At 41.1% G+C, this 24595-nt stretch overlaps 1 long non-coding RNA gene across 1 annotated transcript in view; it reads right to left on the bottom strand.

The window, feature by feature from the left end:
- LOC132685512 (uncharacterized) overlaps positions 1–24595 on the bottom strand; it is a 188269-nt gene that overhangs the window by 106448 nt on the left and 57226 nt on the right. The window contains exon 3 of the long non-coding RNA XR_009613150.2: positions 4518–4645. This is a non-coding gene — a long non-coding RNA (uncharacterized LOC132685512). The remainder of the gene's footprint in view (positions 1–4517; positions 4646–24595) is intronic.

The raw sequence follows: 24595 nt of genomic DNA, 5'->3' as shown, positions 1-24595 counted from the left end.
CGTGTACCTTCAGTTGGCAAAAGTTTACGTGGACCAAAGATAGCAAAATTCTTAAGAATAAATCCCACGTGTCTGGGTGGCTCAGTCAGTTAAGCATCTGACTCTTGGTTTTGGCTCAGGTCACGGTCTCATGGTTAGTGAGTTCAAACCCCAAGTTGGGCTCTGCAGTAATGGTGCAGAGCCTGCTTGGGATTCTCTCTCTCCCTCTCTCTGTTCTGTCTCTGCTCTCTCTCTCAAAATAAATAAACTTTAAAAAAATAAAAAGAATAAATCCCATGCATGTTATATTGGTCTGTCTCTAGAGCATTCAGTGCAGCACCCGATAATCTTTAGTGAATCTATTGCAAATGCTAAGAGAGAAAGGAATAAAAGTACTTCTGGGTATTTGTACAACTTTGTTTTTGATCAATATGTAGTAGACAAAACGTTTAGGGGGATTTTCTACAAATTTCATAAGGAATTTATCATGATTTATATTTTCATTGAATTATGCAGTAACATGGACTTGGAAGGCTAGGACTTAGGAATGTCTACCTAATCTTGAGCAAGGTACTTAACTCTTCATAGTATATTATTTATGTATGAATAGAAATAATTTTTTATATGTGGGTCACAGCTCTGTTATGAGGACAGAATAAGCTCATATTGTAGGGACATTACAAATTGGAAAGTACACCATTTCTAACCAGAAATGGGTAGATTCTAGATATATTTAAAAAATACAGCCAAGAGTATTTCCTGGTAGATCTTTGAAGAAAAAGCAAGGGTCAGAGTGCCAAGATTTAGGACAAAAAGCCTGGAAGGATGAGTTGCCACATACTGAAAGGGGTAAGACAATGAAAGGATTAGGTTTAGGAGTTTGGATTTGTATATATAAATTTAAAAGGACTCCATATCCTCCCAAGAGGAGATATAGAGTGAACAGTTGGAAATATGTGTCAGGAGATCAGGGGAGGGGCAGGAGAGAGGTAAAACATATGGGAGACATTGGTTTACAGAATGTATTTTATTTATTTATTTTTAAATGTTTTTTTTTGAGGGAGGGAGGGGCAGAGAGAGGGAGACACAGAATCTGAAACAGGCTCCAGGCTCTGAGCTGACAGCGCAGAGCCCAGTGTGGGGCTTGAACTCACGGACCATGAGATCATGACCTGAACCAAAGTCAGACACTTAACCTACTGAGCCACCCAGGCGCCCCTATCGATTGCATTTTAAAGGATTGAGACTGGATGTGGTCACCACGTGAGTGAGGGTGGGTAACGGGAAACCATCAGAAACCCAAACACTAAAACGCTGTGGTGTTTGAACATTGAGAATAGATGAGAAACCTGCAAGGCCAGATCAGTGGGATAAAAATTAGGAGAGTATGATGTCCTGGAAGCCACGTGAAGAGAGTCTTTTGAGGTGGGCAAGACATACTGTTTAGATCTATCATATACTGATAAATCACGTATGGTGAAGGAGGGATGTTGATCATTGGATTAACAGCATGGGTGCTGTGGTGACCATGAAAAGAGCCACTTGGTGGAAAGAGGAAGAGGGAGAGCAATTGGAATATAATGAACAAAAGAGAAGAGTTGGAGAGACCAACCACCATAACCCTACAACCCTTTCATGGAGTTTGGTGTCAGGGATGGGGTGGGTGAGGGGACAACACAAATGGTGACTCAGGGAAACTGAAGGGACCCTATAAAAGAAAAATAAGCCACTTTTTTTCCTTTGCTTTTTTTCCTGCTTCTGTTCTTGCTAGGACCTGCACCCCTGCCTTACACATATACATATAGTAGATGGCCTCCTTGTAAAGGTCAAGGAGTTAATGATTTCTCTGGAGTCCGCCAGCACCACAGATGATATCTAAGGAGTGACAGGGTGGGCTCATCATAAACCTTCTCCGGGACCTCTGAGTCTAAGCACCTTGAGACCAAGACTTCTGGCTCCAGGGCATAAGTGACATATGAAGGACACCAGAGCACTCGTCCTCGACTGAGCAGTTCCTGGATTCCAGAGAGGACACATGCACCTGACCACAACTGTCATTAAAACCCCAGACCCCCAAAGCAAAGACAACACTCACGATCCTTTCCTTCGAGTCTCCCAGAAACTCCGTCTGTGTCTGTACTCTCTCTTCACCTTCAGTAAGTTCTGCCCTCACCTCACGTTTGATTTCTACCCTGTGTGAAGCCAAGAACCCTCTTGGCTTAGTCCTGCGGGACCCCCTCTGGGTCCTTGGACCCAGCCCGTCAGTATCAATGGGACAAGGCCTGAAGTGACTGTGGTATTTTTGTTAATTTTTAATGGAAGATATTGCAGTATATTCTTTTTTTAAGTTTATTTATTTATTTATTTATTTTTTATTTTTTGAGAGAGAGAGAGAGAGAGAGAGAGAGAGAGAGAGAGAGAGAGATGGCGTAAGTCTGGGAGGGAGAGAGGCAGAATGCCAAGCAGGTTCCCCACTGCCAGATGTGCAGAGCCTGATGTGGGGCTCAGACTCAGGAGCCTTGAGATCATGATCTGAGCCAAAACCAAGAGTCAGACATTTAACCCACTGTGCCATCCAGGCGCCCTGCAATATGGTCTTACGTTGATAGCAGTGATCCAGCAGGGGAAGAAACTTTAGTAATGCAAAGAGAGAAAAGGATGAGTAGCTGAAGTCAAGACCTTGAGTAGGGGATGCATTACAGTTTAAAAGTATAAAATTGGGGCGCCTGGGTGGCTCAGTTGGTTAAGTGACTTCCGCTCCAGTCGTGATCTCACATTTCTTGAGTTCAAGCCCCACATCAGGCTCTGTGCTGACAGCTCGGAGCCTGGAGCCTGCTTCAGATTCCCTGTCTCCCTCTCTCTCTGCCCCTTCCTGGCTCACTCTCTCTTCCTCTCTCTCTCTCTCTCTCTGTCTCTCAAAATAAATGTTCAAAAAATTTTAAAAAATGAAATAAAATAAAGGGGTGGGTGTAGGAGTGCCTGGGTGGCTCAATGGGTTAAGCTTCTGATTCTTGGTTTCAGCTCAGATCATGATCTTGTGAGTTCGAGCTCCACGGCAGGCTCTGTGCTGACAGTGTGGATGAAGCCTGTGTGGGATTCTCTCTCTCTCTGCCTCTTCCCCACTCACACTGTCCCTGTGTCTCCCAAAATAATAAAAACTTTAAAGAAATTTAAAGAAAATAAAGGGTGGGTGTAATTTGCTGCAACACAGAGCATCAAGGACCAACCGCATGCTACAGGTTTCACCCTGGGTATAAAGCTTCATTTCAGTCTCTTCCTTTGGGAAACCACAGGTAAAGGAGTAAAAGTAGCAACCTATGTGAACTGCACAGGTACTCGATTAATACCACCTTTTCTACTATTTTGATTATTTGTGGCAAAGGTTTTGCCTGTCACTTCCACTCAGACCACCTTGCCCTTGTCAGTGTCAGCTTGTGACTGTTTATTGGCCGAAAGTCAACAAACAAAGCCTTGCTTCATTGCTCAGCTTGTCTTCTCCTTCTGGCATGTATTTCAGGAGTGGCATTTCGTCTTCATGACTTTTCCACAAATACATAAGTAAGACCTTTTGGTTCTCTTCTGCATTTCACAGTAAATTAGTTCTCAGGCCCCCCCATGGATCAAGAGCCACAGAACTGGGGCTGGATCATTTAACTCTAAGCCTGTGAAGGGGGTGAAGGACTTACAGGTTTAAAGGATTCTTTAACTCCTGATTCTAGCACTTTGTGGAAACGCTGTGCATGTGGGATATTCCTCAGACCCGCAGAACCTGGCTCTCTGCCTCTCCACCTCATATGAGAAGCCCTCGCTCAGAGCCAGATAATTCACATTCTGGGTGAGTTTCCAAGCCTCCTTGAGAAGTGTACACCATTAGGGTGCTCATGTTTGGGTTTGGAAGCAGTGCAGAAATGCTAGCTTCATTAATATCAGGAAGCACAGAGCGAGGAGCCAAGTTTGTTATAAAAAAGATAACAGAAAAAAAAAAATCCAACAGCCACTAAGCGACATTCTGGCAACTCAAAGTGATATTTGGAAAAATGATAGTTGTATTAGGCTAGGGAAAAATAAAATAGAGATGAATACTAGCAAAGAAAAACTTTTTTCCTTAAACTCTGTGGCTCATTTGGAACAGAGGTAGTTAACTTATTCAACTTGGCATTTAAACCTTCTTTATATAATTGAAGGTTAATTTATTATTTGTAGAATTATGGAGCCATCTACCATTTGCCAGTGAAGTGATCTAAAATCTGGTTTTAGTCACTTCAATTCAAAACTCATCCCTTATTGTGCACCCAAAAATAATATAACACTGTATGTTAACTAACTGGAATTAAAATAAAATAAATAAACTCATCCCTTAGTATTAACTCTTCCACAGGTAATATGAAACCATTCAACCTTCCATATTGTGAAGATATGCTTTATGTGCAATGTTGATGAACATTTAAAGTGTATGTATCACTTAATTCCCTATGTTGTATTAGAAATTAACTAACATAGGTGCAAAAAGTAAGGATATCTAAAAACTCACTTCTTACCAAATAGCATAGTAGTCGAGAGTGGGCAGTGCGGGGGCAAACATCTGAGTTAGAACTCCAGCTCTGATCCATGACTTACATGCTCTGGGTTTCCAGCAGGTTACTTTACTTGTCTGTGCCTCAGTTTTCTAAAGTACAAAATGAGACAAATAATTGCTCCTACTTCATAGAATCACTATGAAGGATGAAAAGAGGTAACATGCATAAAGCAATTAAATACTCCCTGCACACAGAAAGTGCTCAGTAAGCATTAGCTGGCTTTTCAAAATAGTTTTTATTGTTATTTGTTATTGCTATTTGTTACATTATTATTATTACTACTTGATTATGCATCCCCAGGAACACCAACCACATTCTGGTAGGCTTGAGGACCAAATCAAATATGGCAGAGAATCTTGGTGATGGAAAGGTGCTCACAATATCAGCCAGATCACATGGAAACCTGGCATACAATGGGCACACTGATTTATGTTGGAGGGAGACGTCAGGATCTATAGCCAAATCGTGACTCTCAGGGGCAAATCATCACTGACATGACTTGGGGTGCCCTTCTCTGGGTTGTTCCCCTCTGCCTCATAGCATCCTATAAAATAAGTGTTGGGGGGGGGGGTGTCTGGGAACAAGTGGCTCTAAAGGTCACTAGAGAAACCGTAGACAGAATAAGCTTTTAATCCAAGAAAAATTATGAGAAAATACAGAATCAAAACATTATTGGCTTATTTTTAAATACAGAATATAGTGTGAAATATAATATAGAGGACTGAATTAAACATGTATATTTTCACAAATAAAATGACCACTCATGGAAATACCCAACAGGTCAAGAAATAGAACAATGCCAGCACTCCAATATTAGCCACCACCCTGCTGCGGGCTCTGCCCAATCACAGCACCACAGCTTTGAGGGAGACCCTTATCCTCACCTTGGTCATAACCATTTCATATTTTTCTTCTGTATGGTTTTACCAATTAGGTATGCAATGCTAATCAGTATTGATTAGGCTTGCCTATTTTTGAGCTATTTATGAATAACTCATGCCGTTTGTCTTGTTTTGTTTCTTGATACTTTTGTTCAACGTTATGTTTATTTGTGTCCACGTTGTTTGTTTGGTTGATTAGTTAGTTGTTGAGTTTTGGGGTTTTTTTTTTGTTTGTTTTTTTGTTTTGTTTTGGGTTTTGTTTTTTTTTTAGGGAAAGGGCTAGAGTATACAAAGCTGACAGAATATTTATGTTATATGCAGTTTGGTGCATATATGTGAGATTTTGTTTAGAATATGCATAGAGGGATAGAGCTATTATGCCATAGAATGTTTATATTGGGCATTATTAGATAATGCAAATAGTTTTCCAAAGTAATTTTACCAAATATCAACAAATGCTGCATCATAGTTTCACTGGTCCACATCTTCAATATCATGATCTCTATTATGCTCTGTAATTTTACATGATCTATTGAGATACTTATGGTATCTTTTTGTGGTTTTAGTTTGTACTTATTAAGTTAACTGTTTTGCTCGCCTTTTTGGTCAAATGCCTACCCAATTATTTTGTCTACCCAATTACTGTTGTGTTATCTGACCATTTTTAAAAAATTGATTTGTAAGAGTTCTTCGTGTGGTTTGGAAACCAGTTCATCAATTATATGTGTTGCAAATATCGCCTGGCAGTCGGTAGCACATCTTTGTGCTCTATTCATGCTGTTGAAAAAGAGAAGCTGTTAAACTTAATGGGGTTGATGTTATCAATTCATTATTTTATGGTTTGTTCTTTTTATGTCCTGTCTTATGTAAGAGATCCACAATGTCATAAAAGCATTTCCAGCATTAACCTCTAAAAGATTTATAATCTTGGTGTCAACATTCTCACTCTGTGCTGTTAGTTTTTCACAATTTATTATGAAGAATTTCAATTATAGAACAAAACTGAAATAACTTTACAATGAGCGCCTGTATGCCTTCAATTTAGATTCTAACTTAACCTATTGTTATATGTTTTATCAAGTGCTTATCCATACAGCTATTTACCCTTGTATAATCTATTAATCATCCTTTCTTCATACATTTCAAAGGAAACTGGAGACAGCCAGAGACCTCCCAATAGGTAATCAGCATGCATATTATTAACTAGTGTTCAATACTTCCTTATAGTTTTTCTTTACATGTGAAATTTACTAAAATGAAGTCAACCAATCTGATGTATACATTGACTTTTGAAAAATATATACACCTCTGAAATGCAAACTATTATCAACATATAAAATATTAACACAAAAATATAAAATTTCCTCACATTCCTTTCCAATCAATCCCTGTGCCTCCGCTCTCACAAAAAAAGTACTGCTCTTCTATTTTTCACGATACAATAGTTTTGCCTGTCCTAGAGCCATACTTAAATGAAATTAATACACGATACATGATTATGTATCATTCAGCAAATCTTTTTTAAGTTTCATTTACATTGTTGTGTACATCAGTAGTTTATTCCTTCACTGCACTGACTAGCACTCTGCCCTGTGACCATGCCATGCATTACTATTTCTGGTACCGTTAATCAATTTGTGTGGAGTTTAAATTACATGTGATATCAATTTCCTAATACCTAAGGAAACCACTTCATATTTCTTCTTTCATTCAACTTTATTTTACTTTCATGTTTGAAAGATATTCTTTGTGGGTATAGAAGTGTAATACAATCTTTTTTTTTTTTTTTTTTTTGAGAGAGAGAGAGAGAGCACGCATGCATGAACGGGGGAGTGAAAGAGAGGAGAGAGAGAGAGAGAGAGAGAGAGAGAGAGAGAGAGAGAGAGAACCCTAAGCAGGCTCCACGCTGTCAGCACAGAGCCCCACCCAGGGCTCGAACTCACAAACCTCGAGATCATGACCTGAACCAAAATCAAGGGTTGGATGCCTAACCAAATGAACCACCCAGGTGTCCCCCTCTGCTTTTTCTTAATTCTTCAAAGATTCTGTTCTTTTCTGGGTTTCATAGTTTCTTACAAAAAGTCTCTTATAAGTGTTATCTTTATTCCTCTGTATATAACATCATTTTTTTCTCTGCATATTTTAAGATTTCTTTTCTTCATCATTTGTTTTGAAAAATAGATTATGTGATTTGACATATATTTTTTTTATATTTCTCTTCCTGGGCTTCTCTAAGCTTTTTGCATCTATAGGTTTATAGATTGCATCGTATTGGCCAAATGTTGGCCATGATTTCTTCAAATATCTCTCAGCCCCTCCCTTTTCTCTGAAACACACACACCTTCCTTGTCTTCTTACCACATTTTCATATTCTCCAGTTTCTTTTGTTCCTCTATACTATATGCTTCATAATTTTTTTCTGACCCTTTTTCCGTATCATCTTTTTTACTATCAGCAGGTTCTATTCAGCTGTTAATCCTTCCACTGAGTATTGAATTTTGGGTTGTTTTGCATTTTTTACTTTAATTTCTAGAAGTTCTAATTTTTCAAATATACTTAGTTATCTTTTAAAGTTCTCTACTCACCAAATACACTCAAGCTTTTATTTTTCCCTCCATACACAATAACCTAGTTGTTGCATAATCTATTTGAAGTCCAATATCTTGAGTCCTGATTAGTCTAAATATTATTTTTTCTTTATTATTTCTACAGGTTTTCCCTCACTGTGCCTCATTAACGCCTTCTTAACTTGATTTTTAAAAAATTTTTTTCTCCATGTCGTTCTTTTAAAATATGCAGGTGGAGATTTGCCAAGTCTAGGATGAAAGATTCTTCCTTTGTAGTAGGTTTGACTTTCTTTCTGTCAGGCTCATGGAGGCACTGACAGTCTAGAACCGCTTAGAGCAAGTTCCTGTGTAGGGTTCCCTGGACCACAGAGAGACAGTGCATAAGGAAGATGTAAATTCCTGTCAGAACTGGATCTTTGCCACAACCACTTGGGGTCAAGTTTTTCCCTTGTTCTACTCTGCTCACATAGAATCAAGGTATGGTAAATGGCGTCGCTATCCTGACCACACTGTATCACAACTCATCATTTCCATTCATGATGATGGCATCCTACTACAAGTAAGAGATTCATTCTTTGACCACAGGGGAGTGCTGGTATATCTTGCAGACAGGGTGGAGATGCTGAGGACGTGGCCATGGACAACTCTGAAAACAACCTTCCATCCATGATGAATGGAAGTTGGTGGAAAATACTGGTTACCTTGTCCTTCTAAGGACAGTTCTGCAGTGTCTCCCAAGGCTCCCCAGGGAGACTGAGCCACAGTTAGTCTGAGCAGTAATCAGTTGCTTTACACAACTGACATTGACCCTCTTCCCTTCCTGGGCTCACAGCCTCACTCTCTGGGATCACTTCCTGTCAGTTTGGTTTCCAAGGAAACAGACCCTGAGGTTCTGAGATGTTATATACAGAAGACTTACTGGAGAGTACTTTCTCCATATGTGAAGACAGAAGAAGCAGGATTGGGCAGAGATAAAAGTTGAACCTAATATAATTGCACCTGAAGCCCCAAGTGACCCCACAGGGAGGGAGCTCCAGAGTTAAATGCCTTCAGACATTTCCCACACTGAGACAAAGAGGGCAGGTCTGCGTACCCCTGGCAGAGACCGCTCACTGAGTGTGGGCTGCTGCCAGGGAGGGGATGACCTCCCATGAGAAGCTCTCTTCAGCGGAGTGTAGGTCCTGAATAGGGACTCACCTGAGAGCCAGCTGCAACCTAGACTCCTCGGTATAATGGAATGAGTATGTCATTCCTGAAGGGGGAATATAGACTGCATAATACAGCGCCCACCACACCTACCAATAAACCACTTGCACTCAAATCTAGCTCTAACGTCAGCTTCTGTGGAAACCCAATGTATGGTTCAAAGCAACCATTTCCCTGCTGCCCCCTGTGGTGGGTGAGGTGTAAATGTAGATATAATTCACCTCTACTCTGACAGAGTTGACTTTGGGATCTCAGATTAATGCAAAGCATTGACACCTCTTTTTGAGCAGACAGACCATGGTCCCACCATCTCTGAGATCCACAAATAACCTCAAGCCTAAAGGGCTGTGGTCATCAGGTCCCCCGGCCATTACGCTCCTTCATTTCCTCTTAGATGTTGGCCAAGAAGCACCTTACTTTCTAATTAGCAATTTGCTGTTTCTAAGGAGTTTATAGGTAATTTCATTCATAGTTTGATTTGAACACCCCAACTTGACATTACTGTCGAGAATTTCTGATGAAAAAAATCTAGTAGCACCTAAGTGGCTCAGTTGGTTAAGTGTCCAACTCTTGATTTCAGCTCAGGTCATGATCTCACAGTTTGTGAGTTTGAGCCCCACATCGAGCTCTAGGCTGGCAGTGCGGAGCCTGCTTGGGATTCTCTCTCTCCCTCTCTCTCTCTCTCTCTGCCCTTCCCCTGCTTGCACTCTTTCTCAAAATAAATAATAAACTTAAAACAAATTTTAAATCATAAATGAAGGATTTCTGGTAGTCAGTCAATAGTAAAATGAGCCATTTGGTCTTGAAAAATGCTGCACACCATTCGGTTCTTTGTAAAGCAGATATTTACCACAAGGAGAAGGAGAAGGAGAAGGAGAAGGAGAAGGAGAAGGAGAAGGAGAAGGAGAAGGAGAAGGAGAAGGAGAAGGAGAAGGAGAAGGAGAAGGAGAAGGAGAGGAAGAGGAAGAGGAAGAGGAAGAGGAAGAGGAAGAAGAAGAAGAAGAAGAAGAAGAAGAAGAAGAAGAAGAATGAGGATGAAGAGGAGGAGAAGGAGGAGGATTTTCTTGACTCCGTGTCAAGAAAAGGAAAGATATATACCCTTATCTTTTTATACTACCAGGAATAAATGTCTGGCTGCCTGAGGAAAGGACTGTATAAGGGCAAGCTGTGTGGAAGGGATAAAATGCACCTTTGTGGGGGTTCTTGCAGAGATTTGGAATATATGGCCTCAGCATATTCTGCAGCTGACGCCTCAGAATCAATGCTCTGGGCATGAAACTGGACAAGTGAGTATAACTCAAGATGTCAAAGTTTGCTGATCTCTTATTTTTTAAATAATATAACATATTTGGAAGAAAATAACAAAAAGTCACATAGTCAGTTTTACTCTCAGCTCTACTATAAGTTGAAAGCACCGCCCATTGTGCCGGGTAGTCATGCATGTTTTGCAAGCAGTTCTCATTTTGTGACTTCTAACAGCACTTAAAAAAAAGTTTTTTTGGGGGGAAGGGGTAGGGGCAGAGAGAGAGGGAGACACAGAATCCAAGGTTGGCTCCAGGCTCTGAGCTGCCAACCCAGAGCCTGATGTAGGGCTCGAACCCACAAAACTGTGAGATCATGACCTGAGCCAAAACCAAGAATTGGATGCTTAACTGACTGAGACACCCAGGCACCCTATTTTCTAGAAGCAGTTTGCGTTGCTGTCTTGCTGCCTTGCATCTTCCTCACTAAGCACTCCCTTGGTGTAACGCACACAGGTCTGACGCCTGTCCACTGGCTCACAATATGCAGCAAATCTATCAATATTTGGGGGTGCCTGGGTGGCTCAGTCAGTTAAGCGGCAGACTTCGGCTCAGGTCATGATCTCGCGGTCCGTGAGTTCGAGCCCCGCGTCGGGCTCTGTGCTGACAGCTCAGAGCCTGGAGCCTGTTTCAGATTCTGTGTCTCCCTCTCTCTGACCCTCCCCCATTTATGCTCTGTCTCTCTCTGTCTCAAAAATTAATAAACGTTAAAAAAATTAAAAAAAAAATAAAAAAATCTATCAATATTTGAATACACGAAGAAAATCCCATGAAGATACAACTTCAAAAATACTGGGAAAGATGGCATGAAAAATCAAGAAGAAGAATTAGGAAAAGACTTTGTGTGGCAGAGAAGTGATTTTTTTTCTGTTCAATATGACCTAGCTCCACATACTCTCCCCACCTTTTTTCCTTTGGGTTTTAATGCCAATCGATCAGAACTGAAAATAAACCTGAATGGCTTAAAATCACATTTGCAACTTGTTCATCTCTGTTTTTCTTGTTTCTGTGATTTTATTTCAGTTTTTTAAAGGCTTATTTTTTTTAATTTTTTTTAACGTTTATTTATTTTTGAGACAGAGAGAGACAGAGCATGAACGGGGGAGGGTCAGAGAGAGAGGGAGACACAGAATCGGAAGCAGGCTCCAGGCTCTGAGCCATCAGCCCAGAGCCCGACGCGGGGCTCGAACCCACGGACCGCGAGATCGTGACCTGAGCTGAAGTCAGACGCTCAACCGACTGAGCCACCCAGGCACCCCGAGGCTTATTTATTTTTTAGAGAGAGTGCACAGCGGGGAGGGGCAGAGAGAGAGAGAAGGACAGAGAATCTGAAATGGGCTCTGCACTGATAGCACAGAGCCCGATGCGGGGTTCGAACTCAGGAACCCTGAGATCATGACCTGAGCTGAAGTCGGACGCTCAACTGACTGAGTAACCCAGATGCCCCTTGTTTCTGTGATTTTAATAAGTTATTTGCTTTAACAACTCATCAGGAAAAAATTTTCAGGCAATAGAAATTTCGTTGGATTAAGTCTGAATTTCATTCTCTATAAAGAAATCCATTTCGTGATGAATTTTTCAGTGGTGTGCCTATTATAGATCAAACCCTGTAGTGATATATGTAAAGCAAATATTCCTCTCTCTCACTGAGTCATTGTAGTCATATTCATAGGAGCCTCCCCTTTGAGCGCTAACCATGCACTAGGTGTGCAACAGACACTGCCGGTGTGCAATCCGGATGCTCGTCCTCGGAGTCACTGACCAGTGCATGTAGGGCTGCACTTGATGGGGGTACACAGTGGGTGGCAGGGCTGAGAAGCAGAAGGAAATGGCAGAAAGGTTTTGACACTCACGCATTCAGCGGCCAGCACCCTTGATTCAAAAGCCGCGTGTCAGAGAGCAGATGAGTTTCTCCAAGAGGCACCTTTCAGACACACACTGGACTTTGCCAGACCTCTCAAGGCTTCCTTGCCCAGCTCCGGTTCCACATCCTCTTTGTCTTTTATTGCTAAAATCTTGTCCCAGGACCGGCCTCTTTTAACAGCACCCAGCTGGTGCACAGGAGACATATGGATTCCTGCCCAGGGGGGAAGTACAGTCCCCACCCCCTTTCTCCCTCCTCACTACACATGCCTTCCACTCCTGGCCAGGATCTCCCAGCTGCACCAGTACCCCCTTGTATCCACCTCACTTCTCAGGACATGCTTCAGGACCTTCCTGAACATTCTCACCTTGCCCCATACCATGATTGTGCATGACCACACACCTCCAGCACATCTCTGTGCATACCTTCTAGAGACTTCTCCCTTTGAACTGGTCTTGGAGAACACACTCCTCGCTCCCTGACAGAAGAGAAAATGCTCCCCTACTGTCATGGGGCTGACAATCTTTTACTCCCATGAATGTTTCCCAAATCCTTTAGTCTTCTCTTATTATAGACCTACGGAGATGGGAGTTTGAAGGTCACAGTAAACCCTGGAGAGGCTCTTAGGCTCCTCCTCAGCTTTAGCTTTCGAAAGAAAGCAGATTCATCCCTCACCTATTGGTCTCTGCCTTGCAATTTCTGCAGGACGTGTTGTCTCCACTTCAACAAACTTCAGACTTCCAATCACACGAAATTTCAGCCTGCGCAGACTGGACACCCCTCAAGCATCCATGAATAGATGTCTGACGAAAGCGTGCATTGCCTTTGTTCCAAGTCGATACATGACACCACTTACGATTTTACTTGCCTGCAAGCACTTTTGTTTTCCAATAAGCATTTGAGTTGGACCCTTTGTTGAATTTTTAGAAGAGGAAGATCTTTTCGTGGCATGTCTAAGAATTGAAGAATCGCTTTCATGACTTGGCCCCTGTTTGGAATCCTCGCCCATACCCCGCCTGCCATCTTCCTCTCAGCCTTAGGTTGCTGGTAGGGAATAGCACATCACACCCCTTTCCTCACAACCACAGAACTAATTCAAATTCAGTGAGACTCCCCAGACTGAAATCCAGAGCTTGCCTGACCTATCTAATGATTGTTCTCTTCAGCAGCACGCGAGCTCTGAAATGCAGTGTCTTGAGCCGGAGTCTGAATGGCATTCATCCACCTTTCTACTGCTTCCATTTAACAGAAAGTGGCAGAACAAAACCCTCAGTAAATGAGGTTCTGAATTGCCAGCATTTCTAAGAATAAGGGGCAAGTTTATTGGTCTCTGGGTATACTAAACTGAACATGTCGGGGGTGGGGGAGGGATAAAACCGTAATACAGAAACAACCATCTTGGAGAATTGGATGAGGGCAATTGGACAAAAGCCTGGAAATGCGTAAGGAATACATCATAGCACAATTCAATCAGGGTCACCAGCATATTCATAATGGAGAAATCGCAGGGCAACTGTACCCCATTCATACAGCAATCAGAATGCTGGCCCTTCTCTCTGAGCCAACGTGCCCCGCTGTCTGAAAGGTTTACATACAGCAGGCTTGCTTAACAGGCAGCAGGCCCGGAGGTACCTGCTTTGAAAATGAACAGCCATGACAAGTACGTGAAATTGCATCATAGGTATGCTCCCGCAGTAAATGACTTTCCCGAGGCAAACTTCATCGTTTGCCTCTTTATTTCAATAAGTAGAAAATATCTGTGGGCTCTTAATGTCCAAGAAGTGAGCTCAGGCTTTGAGAAAAGCAAAGATAAATATATGTTTCCTACATATTTCTCTTTCTAGCAGTCCTGAAAATAGCTGAAATCCAAGGCTACACGCAGACATCAAAGCCTTCTGGATGATTCGTGGTCATCCAAAAATCTCATTTACCTCAACTGAACCCAGTGATATGTCCCCACCTTTCCAGTCCATGAAACTACAAAGCATCTTGATTTCCACTGACCTGGTGCTAAGGCCACAAGTCATCGAATTCTGTAGAATTCTATAAGCTTGATGAGGATAACGGATGGCCAGAATCTTCACAGACGTGATATTGATATCATGCATCTGGTTGCCTTATGGATGATCACTCTCCCCTTTCTCAAAAAGGACTGCCATGTTTGTAACTATTTCACCGGAGAGGGAAATCTTGGAGCAAGGAGAGATCTGGGAAACTCCAGACTATTTCCTTGTTTGGGTCAGAGAACTTATTCACCCTGAGTTCCTCTAGAGGATTCTCAGTTCACCGTGTCACCCAGTACTAACACATTGCCATATTACTGTCTTACCATGGTAGAACGGTGCTTTAAATGCTGCATATGTTACATCATGTCATTTTTACAACTTACCCAGGGAGAAGTTCTGCCCTGTTTTACAAATGCAAAAATAGAAATTCATAGAGGTGAGAATTATGTATGCTTGTGGAAGTGAATAATTAGTAAAGTTAGGCCTAAAATATTATACATACATATATATATATATATACATAAAAATATATAATATAAATTACATTTTGCAATGTAGTAGAAGTTAGAAAGTGATCCACTGCCTCTGTCAAGCCAGTTGATGGAACCCTAGGGGATCGTGGGTTAACCTTGAAGAAGGAAATGGGGTTTTCATGGAAGGAGACTGAGCTCTGAGTAGAATGGAAACAGACAACACATTCCATTTCTGTCTCAAAAATCATTTGTCCCCCTGCACGAAACTTCACAGACTTTGTACTAAACCTTAGTGACCAAGGGGCTGCAAATCCAAACCAAGAGACACGTTGCTTTCGCGAGACTTCAGGGTGTAGGCGCGAGTAACAAATTGTGAAACCAGCTGATGGTGGACGCAGCACTCTCCCCACAGCACACAGCTCCATCATCCTGCTGGTAATTCCAGAGATCAAGAATGTGCTACTTGGACACTCTCCAGGGGCGCATCTGCAGTGGTAGTGGTAAGTGGTAGCAGAGGAGCCAGGCATAGAGCCAAAATGGGAGAGTGAATTGATGATTACACTTGGAACTTAATAAGCCCTTCTCACGAACATCATTGAAACGTGCTCTAGAGACTCACAAAACTAAATGCAGACATTGCACAAAGGTTGGAGACTCTGCGACTACTGGTGGGTGCAAATGTCAAAGTAATAAGAGACTATTGCTCACTGACCCCATTCTGAGCCCTGAGATTATGTGGCCCGAGGTATGAAGCACAAGTCAGGCAGTGAGAGACTTCACTCATATGTGGAATCTGAAAAACCAAACAAAATACAAGATAAAAGAGAAACAAACTCATAGATACAGGGGAAAAAATGTTGGTTACCCAAAGGGGTTGGAAGGTGGGAGGTTGAGGAAAATAGGTGAAGGGGATGAAAATATACAAGCTCTCAGTTATAAAACAAGTCATGGGGATGTAACACACATCATAGTCAATAGTATTGTAAAAACTTTGTATGGTGACAGATGGTAGCTACTTATTGTGGGAATCATCTTATAATGTATAAAAGTATTACATCACTATGATACACACCTGAAACTAACGGGATATTGCGTGGAAATACTTCAACTTTAAAAAGTGGTTCAAAGAACTCTAGAGATGGATAGTGTTTAAAGAAAACACCATCATCACCATCACCGTCATCATCATCACTATAACCAACAACAGGAAGACTTGCATGTGAGAGGATTATAAATATTTTTATAAGTTAACATTTTAAAGTTTCTATTGAAGAAAAAGAGTAAAGTGTACGTTTAGGGCAGTTAAGTGTTTCGTGTCCTTGATTCTCCCTTCTTTTTACAGCCATTCGCCCCCGCCTTCCAGCACCTCAGCACAGGGTTCCCACACGGCAGAGGTCTTAGATGCTCGCTGAATGTGATTCTCTGTAGCTCTGCTCTAGATATAACCTCCACAAATCGGTAAACTCAAAGCACAGTCCAGGAGAATAATTCCTATGTTGTTGGAAAGCAAAAACTTTTCCTTGAACAGACTTCAAAGGAAAACCTCAGTGCAGCTGCAGCATATTAAGGGATCTTGCTTCATGTGGGTTATCCCCAAATCCACCTCCACACTATGGTCTGACTTGTAGTAATTCAGCCAGGAATAGGAGAATCAAAGACTTGATTCTCAAAGTGCAAGTGTACCTGACCATGTCCCTGAGTGCCAGTGGCGGGACTATAATGCTCACTTATATAAATAACCCTCCAGGAAGAAAATAGTACTCATACAACTAATAAAAGTGACTCCATGGAGAAGGGATTGCTTCACTTGAATCTTGGCAGCTATAGTTTATTAGAGAAGAATCCACGGTTGCACTGTGATTTTTTTTTCCAACTATTTCCATAGTTTTAGCATAAGTTTACTACAGATTTCCATCAATTCCCGGAGACTGAGACATAATGACCTGCATTCTTTGTTTTTAATAGGCATGATATATTGGGAATTAAGTCTTGTTAATGCTTAAAATACATTTTTGTTACTTACCTAAAGTTCCCTGGCTACAATTTTTTAGCTTCCGTTGAAATGGGACCAAAATATGGAACAAAATTTGTGTCACTAACTGGCCAAATGTTTCAGCAGTAGAAGCATTTTTATTTTCTTTTAATGAAGCATGCATAACCAGTATCAAAGTAATTAAGGTTTGTTATAGAAAATGTGAGAATATATTAAAAAAAGAATAAAGTTGATAATCATCCATAGCGTCAGCATCTAGAAAAGTGACAATCAACCATCGTGCTATATTTCTTCGGAAACGTTTTGCTGAGTATTGTATTTATATAGCTGCAGTCTTGTCAAACTTAACAATTATTAGGTGCCTACCTTCTTGGAGGGAATGGGGTAGTTGATACATGATACAAGGTAACATAAGAACTGGGATTAGCATAGTTCATGCATTTTAATAGCTCCAATACGTTTTTAAATAAAGAAAACATGCTAAATGTCATTACTTATCTCGGTAAATATTTACTAAGTGTCTACCACATCACCAGGCACTGGATGGGTGTATTTAATATCTAATCAAATGTTTTGTGGTTCATAATGGAATGTGTTTATTATGAGGGGCATTGAGAACAATACCCAGAGCTATCTGTCTGTCTGGATCATCTAATCATAATATGTATGTTGACTGTCTCAATCCTCTGGTTTGGGAAGGGTTATGAGTGGAGCATTTGACTTGTTCTATGCTCACCCTATGTCTTCCTGGTGCACACGAGGTCTGTTTAAATTTTTTGTAATGTTTATTTATTTTTGAGAGAGAGAGAGAGAGAGAGAGAGAGAGAGAAAATGACAGAGCGTGAGTGGGGGAGGGGCAGAGAGAGAGGGAGACACAGAATCGGAAGCAGGCTCCAGACTCTGAGCTGTCAGCCCAGACCCAGGCGCCCCTTTCTGGCCCTCATTTAGCAAATGTCACTCAATTGTTGCAGTTCTGAGTGGATGCGAACTTCTGCAGTGTAACCTTACCTTACATATTTGTACACACCTCCACCCTCCCATCAAAGTGTGCTATGTGGATTCAGAGAAAATTTTGAAGCGATTGTCTTTAACAAATGAGTGACATTAGGGGCGCCTGGGTGGCTCAGTCAGTTGAGCATCTGACTTTGGCTCAGTTCATGATCTCAGTTCATGGGTTCAAGCCCCGCATCAGGCTCTGTGCTGACAGCTCAGAGACCGGAGCCTGCTTCCGATTCTGTGTCTCCCTCTCTCTCTGCCCTTCCCCTGCTCATGCTCTGTCTCCTCCTCAAAAATAAACATTTTTTAAAAATAAAAAAAAAGAAATGAGTGGCATTAGCCCTTTATGGTTTGTTTCCCACTCCCTTCCTAAATTCTATGAGGTCCCTTCTCATTTATTCATCACTTCTATAGTTATTCGATCAGTATTTTCAATACCTAATGCATTACTGAAGACAAAAATTGATAGGAAATACAGAAACATAGGAGTTGAATAGTTTTTGATAGGTCTATCTAATACAACAGAAAACTGACAGTAAATTCAAAATGGAAAATAGGTTTGACCCACTTTATGGGTGGTGGCTACTGGAAAACTGTGAAGATTTGCAAAATGAGGTTAGTGGCGGAACAGGGTGCTGCCTGTCAGGTGGCCACAGCTGTCACGTGCAAGAGAGGGACAGTGGAAACTTTGGAATTGCAATTGGCAATACTTGTCCTCTATGCTTGAGAAAAATGAAGAAAATGTTTAAAATTCACGCTGTGCATATCTGTCTGCTTAAAGCTAAGTTTCTCATTTTTTTTGGTTTTTTTTTTCAAATTTAGATCACCATTTATATAAAGATTGACTGAATTTGGATTTCTGAACATTCCTAATAGACCATGTTGTTGGTGCATGATAATATCTGCACGCAATGAAGCATCACGTTGGAGCCACATTCAATAACAGGTGAGCCCATGCCTCGGCAAAACAAACGCTCTGTTCGTTCGCTCCAAATTCACGAAGTATAACATCCTAATGAGGTTGCCCCATGGCATACTACAGTGTGAAACGGTCATGACTAATTGTGGGGTGTATTTGCAGAAAGAATTTCTCTTCACTTCGCACTATGGCTGTAGCAGCGGTAGGGGGTGGAGGGTGCGGAATATAAAACACATCCCTGGATCTGTTAGCTCTTTATCCAATTTATCAAATTCGATTGGTTTAATTGGTATATTGCCAATTATGCACATCAATATCTGTCATCCTCACCTCTCCCCCAATTTCCCTCAATTGCTAAAAACATTATATAACTTTTAATTAGATAACTGATTAATTCAATTTGGATGAAGTACATTTGCTACCTAATGATAAAGAAGAAGTAATGAGGCTTCAAATCAAAAACACCCAACAACAAGGGAATCCTTCCAGCTCATTGGGCGTTCATTGTTGTGGAAAATGTACTGGAGTTTGTATTCACTCTCTGACGGAGGCTTTGTAGAGATACTTTTGCTTTTTTTTTATGTTTATTTATTTATTTTGAGAGAGCGAGAGAAAAAGAGCAGGGGAGGGGCAGAGAGAGAGGGAGAGGGGGAGAGAGAGAGAGAGAGAGAGAGAGAGAGAGAGAGAGAATCCCAAGCAGGTCCCACACTGTCAGCACAGAGCCTGATGTGGGACTTGATCCCATGAACTGTGAGATCATGACCTGAGCCTAAATCAAGATTCTGACGTGTAACCGCCTGAGCCATCCAGGCGGCCCCAGCAACCTTTGCTTCCCACAAATTCAAAAGGGATTCCCCCTAGAAAATCAGTGATTTAAATTAAGGTCACATATATGTTATTTAAATAATAGTACCTATGTTTAAAGAGAGAGGGAGAGAGACCATTAAGAGAGCAAAAGTTTTGAATTACAATTAACATACAACCCTAAATACAGTTCAACTTGGTTTTATCACCAAGTTAGTAAATTTGTGATTCACATACTGGAATTTCAGAAATTACAGTACAGAGCCTTGCAAGTCAAATTCTGCTAGTGGACATTCTGCCAGAATGTATGTTGAACATGTCAACTAATATTAAACTTTCTTTCTCCTTTTCTATTATGGCTCTTGACTTTTATTTAGAAGAATATATCTTCTGGATGAAATAACATTGCATTACAATATCCTATTATTCTCCCAGATGACTATTCTGTGGCAATATCAAACAACATGCTTCCTCACATTTTTGCCACTTAAGGATTTACCATTTGGCAGTTCCTTTCTGGTTTAAACGGCATCCTTGCAAAGTTCTGTGGACATTAAAGGCATACAAGACATGGCCTCTTGTGTCACTGAAAATCCATTGATGGATATAATTATCCAAGTGTAACGTTCTGCCAACCAAAAGAAAGTTATGAAGAATGTTGGAAAATATCCAACAATGACTCCTAAAATTTCGTCTAAAGAGTAATTGCTTTGAGTGTCTCTTGAAAATGCAGCTTCTAGATGCATCCAAAATTCTAATACTATATATTTGGATGTTATCATCAATCTCCATAAAGCCTAACAAATCCAAATAAAAGCAATAATTAGTCTTTGATCTTGAACACTGTTCTTTCTTATATAGTGTCTAGAAAAAATGCCATTAGGAAGCATTGCTATTTTTATGAATCTGTAACATTCAATCCAAGTAAAAAAAGCATATATAAGATGTTGACGCCACATTAAGACAGATACTTTAAGCACTATGACTCCTAAAACTATGTTAAGAAAACGTCTTCTGTAGTACTTGCTACAGAAATGCCAAAGGTGCCTCCAGGACAAGAAATCTGTATTTTTTTTAATGTCTGTTTGTTTGTTTGTTTGTGTATAGAGAGAGAGAGTGCACATGCAGGGGAGGTGCAGAAAGAGGGTGAGAGAGAATCCCAAGCAGGCTCCACGCTGTCAGTGCAGAGCCTAACACTGGGCTTGATCTCATGAACCATGAGATCATGACATGAGCCAAAATCAAGAGTCAGGTGCTTAACCACCTGAGCCGCCTAGGCACACCAAGAAATCTGTATTTTTAATAAGCTCCTTCCTGCCTTCATCAGGTAAGTCTGGGCAACTTTCGGATAGAGAGATCAGTGAATCTTTATAGACACACAGAAAATTTCAAGTTGAGAAATTTCACGCACGGGTGACAATGCAAGATACATTCTAAAAAAGTACATAGATGAATTTATCTGGAGTGTAAGTCACCAGCTATATAGTGACCTGGAAATGGAAAGGTAAATTGTAGACACAGGGCCTATAGTGTGGGCCATGAGGAGCTTTGACATTTGGAGCAGGTGAACGCCACGGCCGGAAGTGTGCACGAAGAACTGTGGGTGGTTGGACAGAAGTGGAAACAAAACAGATGCAGACCATGGTTTTAGAATAAGTGTAACCCACATTTGGCAGAAAACAGTGACCTGGAGAAGGGAGAAAGAAAAGCAGAAGCCAATCAGAGACAAAGGTCCCGGTGAATCTGTTTCCAGTCCTGCAGTCCTCACGTCTGTGCAGGACTGGCCTCCACAGAGAAGAGCCCCTTCAAGAACACACCGTATAATGGAGGGTCCTTCTCACTGTCTTTCCCTTTGAGAAGATTTGCTTTGTCTCTTTGCCTGAAGGTTGGCTCTTCCATCAACGTGCCCAGGCTCTCACTACTGAAGTCTTAATCAGAAAAATGGCAAGTATCTATATTCCTGGACACAATCAAATGTTTCTGAAAGAACCCCTTTATCTGTTTTTGATTGTCAGGCAAAGAACAGCTTTTGCTTTCCAATTGCAGTTTGTGGACTGCTCAAGTGATACTTAACCTCAGAATAGAGACATTTTCTAAAATGTCACAAAGGACAGATTGGAAATGTCTTAATCACATTTGGTTCCACTCCACCACTTGAATTTATTTTCCAGCATTCATTTTTAATGTCACATTTTCATAAGATGTGATATATTGAAAAAAAAAAACTCTCAGGCTGAAGTCAGAAAATGAAAATGTTGATCCTAATCCTTGCCTCTTATTCAGTGCGGTACATCAGCCACGTGCCAGGAAGTGTGTGAAGGTCTGGGAAAGAGGACACATGAGGCAGTTTTTACCTTCAGGAAGCATGTCGTCTGGAAGGGGAGAGAGATAAACTTGAACATGGAATTGCAATATCATGTGATAAATTGTCAGGCATAAGTTTGCACACAGTGTTCTAGGAGCGCAGATGAGGAGCCTAATGACTTTGGATGAAGGCTGTGGGAGAAGATGGCTGAGCTGAGCTGAAAGTCAAGGGAAAGACAAGAGCAATGGGCTGGAGGGTGTTCCCTGCAGGGACAACCATGAGCAGAGCTGACAAGCAGCATAGCATGTGCAATGGTTTTCTCCTTGCTGTAGGATACAACACCGCTTCCTTGCAAAAGTGGTCTTAGATGGAGCTGGAAACACAGGAAGGAGGAGGACCACAGAGGTCCTTGCGTGCCCTTCCCAGAGCCTTTGAATCTGTCCTGAAGACACAGGGAGCCATTGAAGGGTTTTAAGCAGAGAAGCGTACTCTACAATCTGTGTCTTAGATGCATCACTATGAGAGAAAGGTGAAATACTAAATCTACAAATGGACAATGGCCAGACCATATGCAAAAAATAAAATCCTGACCCACAACCTGCAGCATCTTGCCCAGGAAAGCAACCACTTATGTATAATAAACAGCCTAGGCTGCTATAGGTCATACTTATAAAAAGACAGACTGCTATCCCCAGTAACAACCCAAAACTCAAACAATAGCTTTTATAAAATTGGCCCAAAGTGGCCAGGACTTGATTAATAACTGACAGTTTTTCTAATTTGTATGTCCCTACTCCCAGCTTAGGACCAACCAGGCAAAACTAAATATGTTCCCCTAACCACAGGATGCCTTGTTTAGAGTTAGCTTGTCTCCAGCTTCCTGATGCCAAAAGCCTACAATCAGGGCATACCTGATGTTTCCTCATTTTTCCATTATAAAGCTTTCTCACTCTTCTGCCTGTCTCTAGTCTCTGCCCAAATGTCCGTGGTGATTGACTTCCTTGCTATAGCAAGCTCTCAATAAATAGCCTTTGCTCTTCTCATTTCGTTAGTTTTCATTTATCTTTACCAAGATCAAGAATAGACTACAAGCACTAAAGAAGAGTAAACCTGGAAGTGGGGGGAGGGGCGATCAGATAAGAGGTAATCATAACCAATAATAAAGCAACAACGATAACATGTTCTAAGCATTTACTATGTATCTGTACCACACTAACCACTTTCTCTCTTAGAATTTTACTGAATTCTTGAAACAGCCTGTTACACTATGTGACATCATCTCAAATATGCTATGAGACCGAGAAAGAGAAATTTTCATTTCTTGATGTTTACATCCAGTTAGTTGTAGTTACTAGGTCTTTCTGACAACAAGGCATATGCCCTAAGAATTCTGCAAGCTGCTTTAACTCCAAAGTCAACGTAGAGTCAGGGTTTACATTCACTCAAGGACTTCATTACATTTCTGTGTAACTCAGATGTGAGATAAAAATGATTACATGGTAAAATTTATTTGGGAAAAAAATGAGAATTTGGAAACTGATAGGATACGGCTGATGGGCTGAATAAAGAATCCAAGGTAAATCCATGCCCTGAGTGATGGTTGATCCCCAACCCCACCCTGTTTACTGTTGCCCCCCAGGACCTCCCCCACCCACATACAAGCTTTGAGAGAGAAGAACAAGGGCTTTAGGGGCTAACTCTCACTGGGGCGTTGGGCTAGTCATCAATTTCATCCATAAAATGGCAAGAATGACTGTCTTGCCTATCTCCCATGACTGTTTTCCATATCAAATAAAATAATGGATATAAAAATACTGAAAAGCTATACACAGACACTGGTTTCACATAATTTCTGGTAATATAGAAAATACTTTGTGACACATCTGGTGATAAATTAGAAGAGTTCCATTGTTTTTCAAACTTAAATTCAAACTCAAAGAATTTAATATGAATATTTATCACACAGGTGACTTAATAATCACTTTTTAAAATTGTTTAAAGTTTTTTTTTTTTTTGAGAGAGAGAGCGTGCACAAGCAGGAGAGGGGCAGAGAGAGAGAGAGGCAGAACCAGAATCCGAAGCTGGCTATAAGCTCTCAGCTGTCAGTGCAGAGCCTGATGCGGGGCTCAAACTCATGAACCGTGAGATCATGACCTGAGCCGAAGTCAGACACTTAACCAACTGAGCCACCCAGGAGCCCTGATTTAATAATCACTTTTATTTTGTATGATCACTTCTGTCTTTTGTTTTCACACTAAAGACCTAAGAAATTGCCTGAAAATGTTGTTGCCTTTCTAGCAAGTAAACACAGCTGAGACTTCTTACATAAGAGTATGTAAAATGTCAAATCTCACTTGGCCAATACTCTTTGTAACATCAGGAAAATAATGCAGTCTAAAAGATATAAGCATGCAGAACCATTCAAAGAATAAAATTTTGCCTCAAAGTAGCCACGATGCTTCAGTTCCCTTTCTGCTTCTTGACTATTTAGCCTGCCTTCCTTGTCACAACATGGTCCTTATTTTTCAAAAGAGTAAACCTAGAGATAGATTTAAATATAAATATCTGTTCTGGGGTGCCTGGGTGGCTCAGTCAGTTAAGTGTCCAACTTCAGCTCAGGTCATGATTTTGTGGTTCATGAGTTCAAGCCCCGTGTCGGGCTCTGTGTTGACAGTTCAGAGCCTGGAGCCTGCTTCAGATTCTGTGTCTCCCTCTCTCTCTCTG

The sequence above is a fragment of the Panthera onca genome, chromosome D2 (assembly GCF_046562875.1).
Source record: "Panthera onca isolate mPanOnc1 chromosome D2, mPanOnc1 haplotype 2, whole genome shotgun sequence".
NCBI lineage: Eukaryota > Metazoa > Chordata > Mammalia > Carnivora > Felidae > Panthera > Panthera onca.
This window is presented reverse-complemented; position numbering and strand designations above follow the sequence as displayed.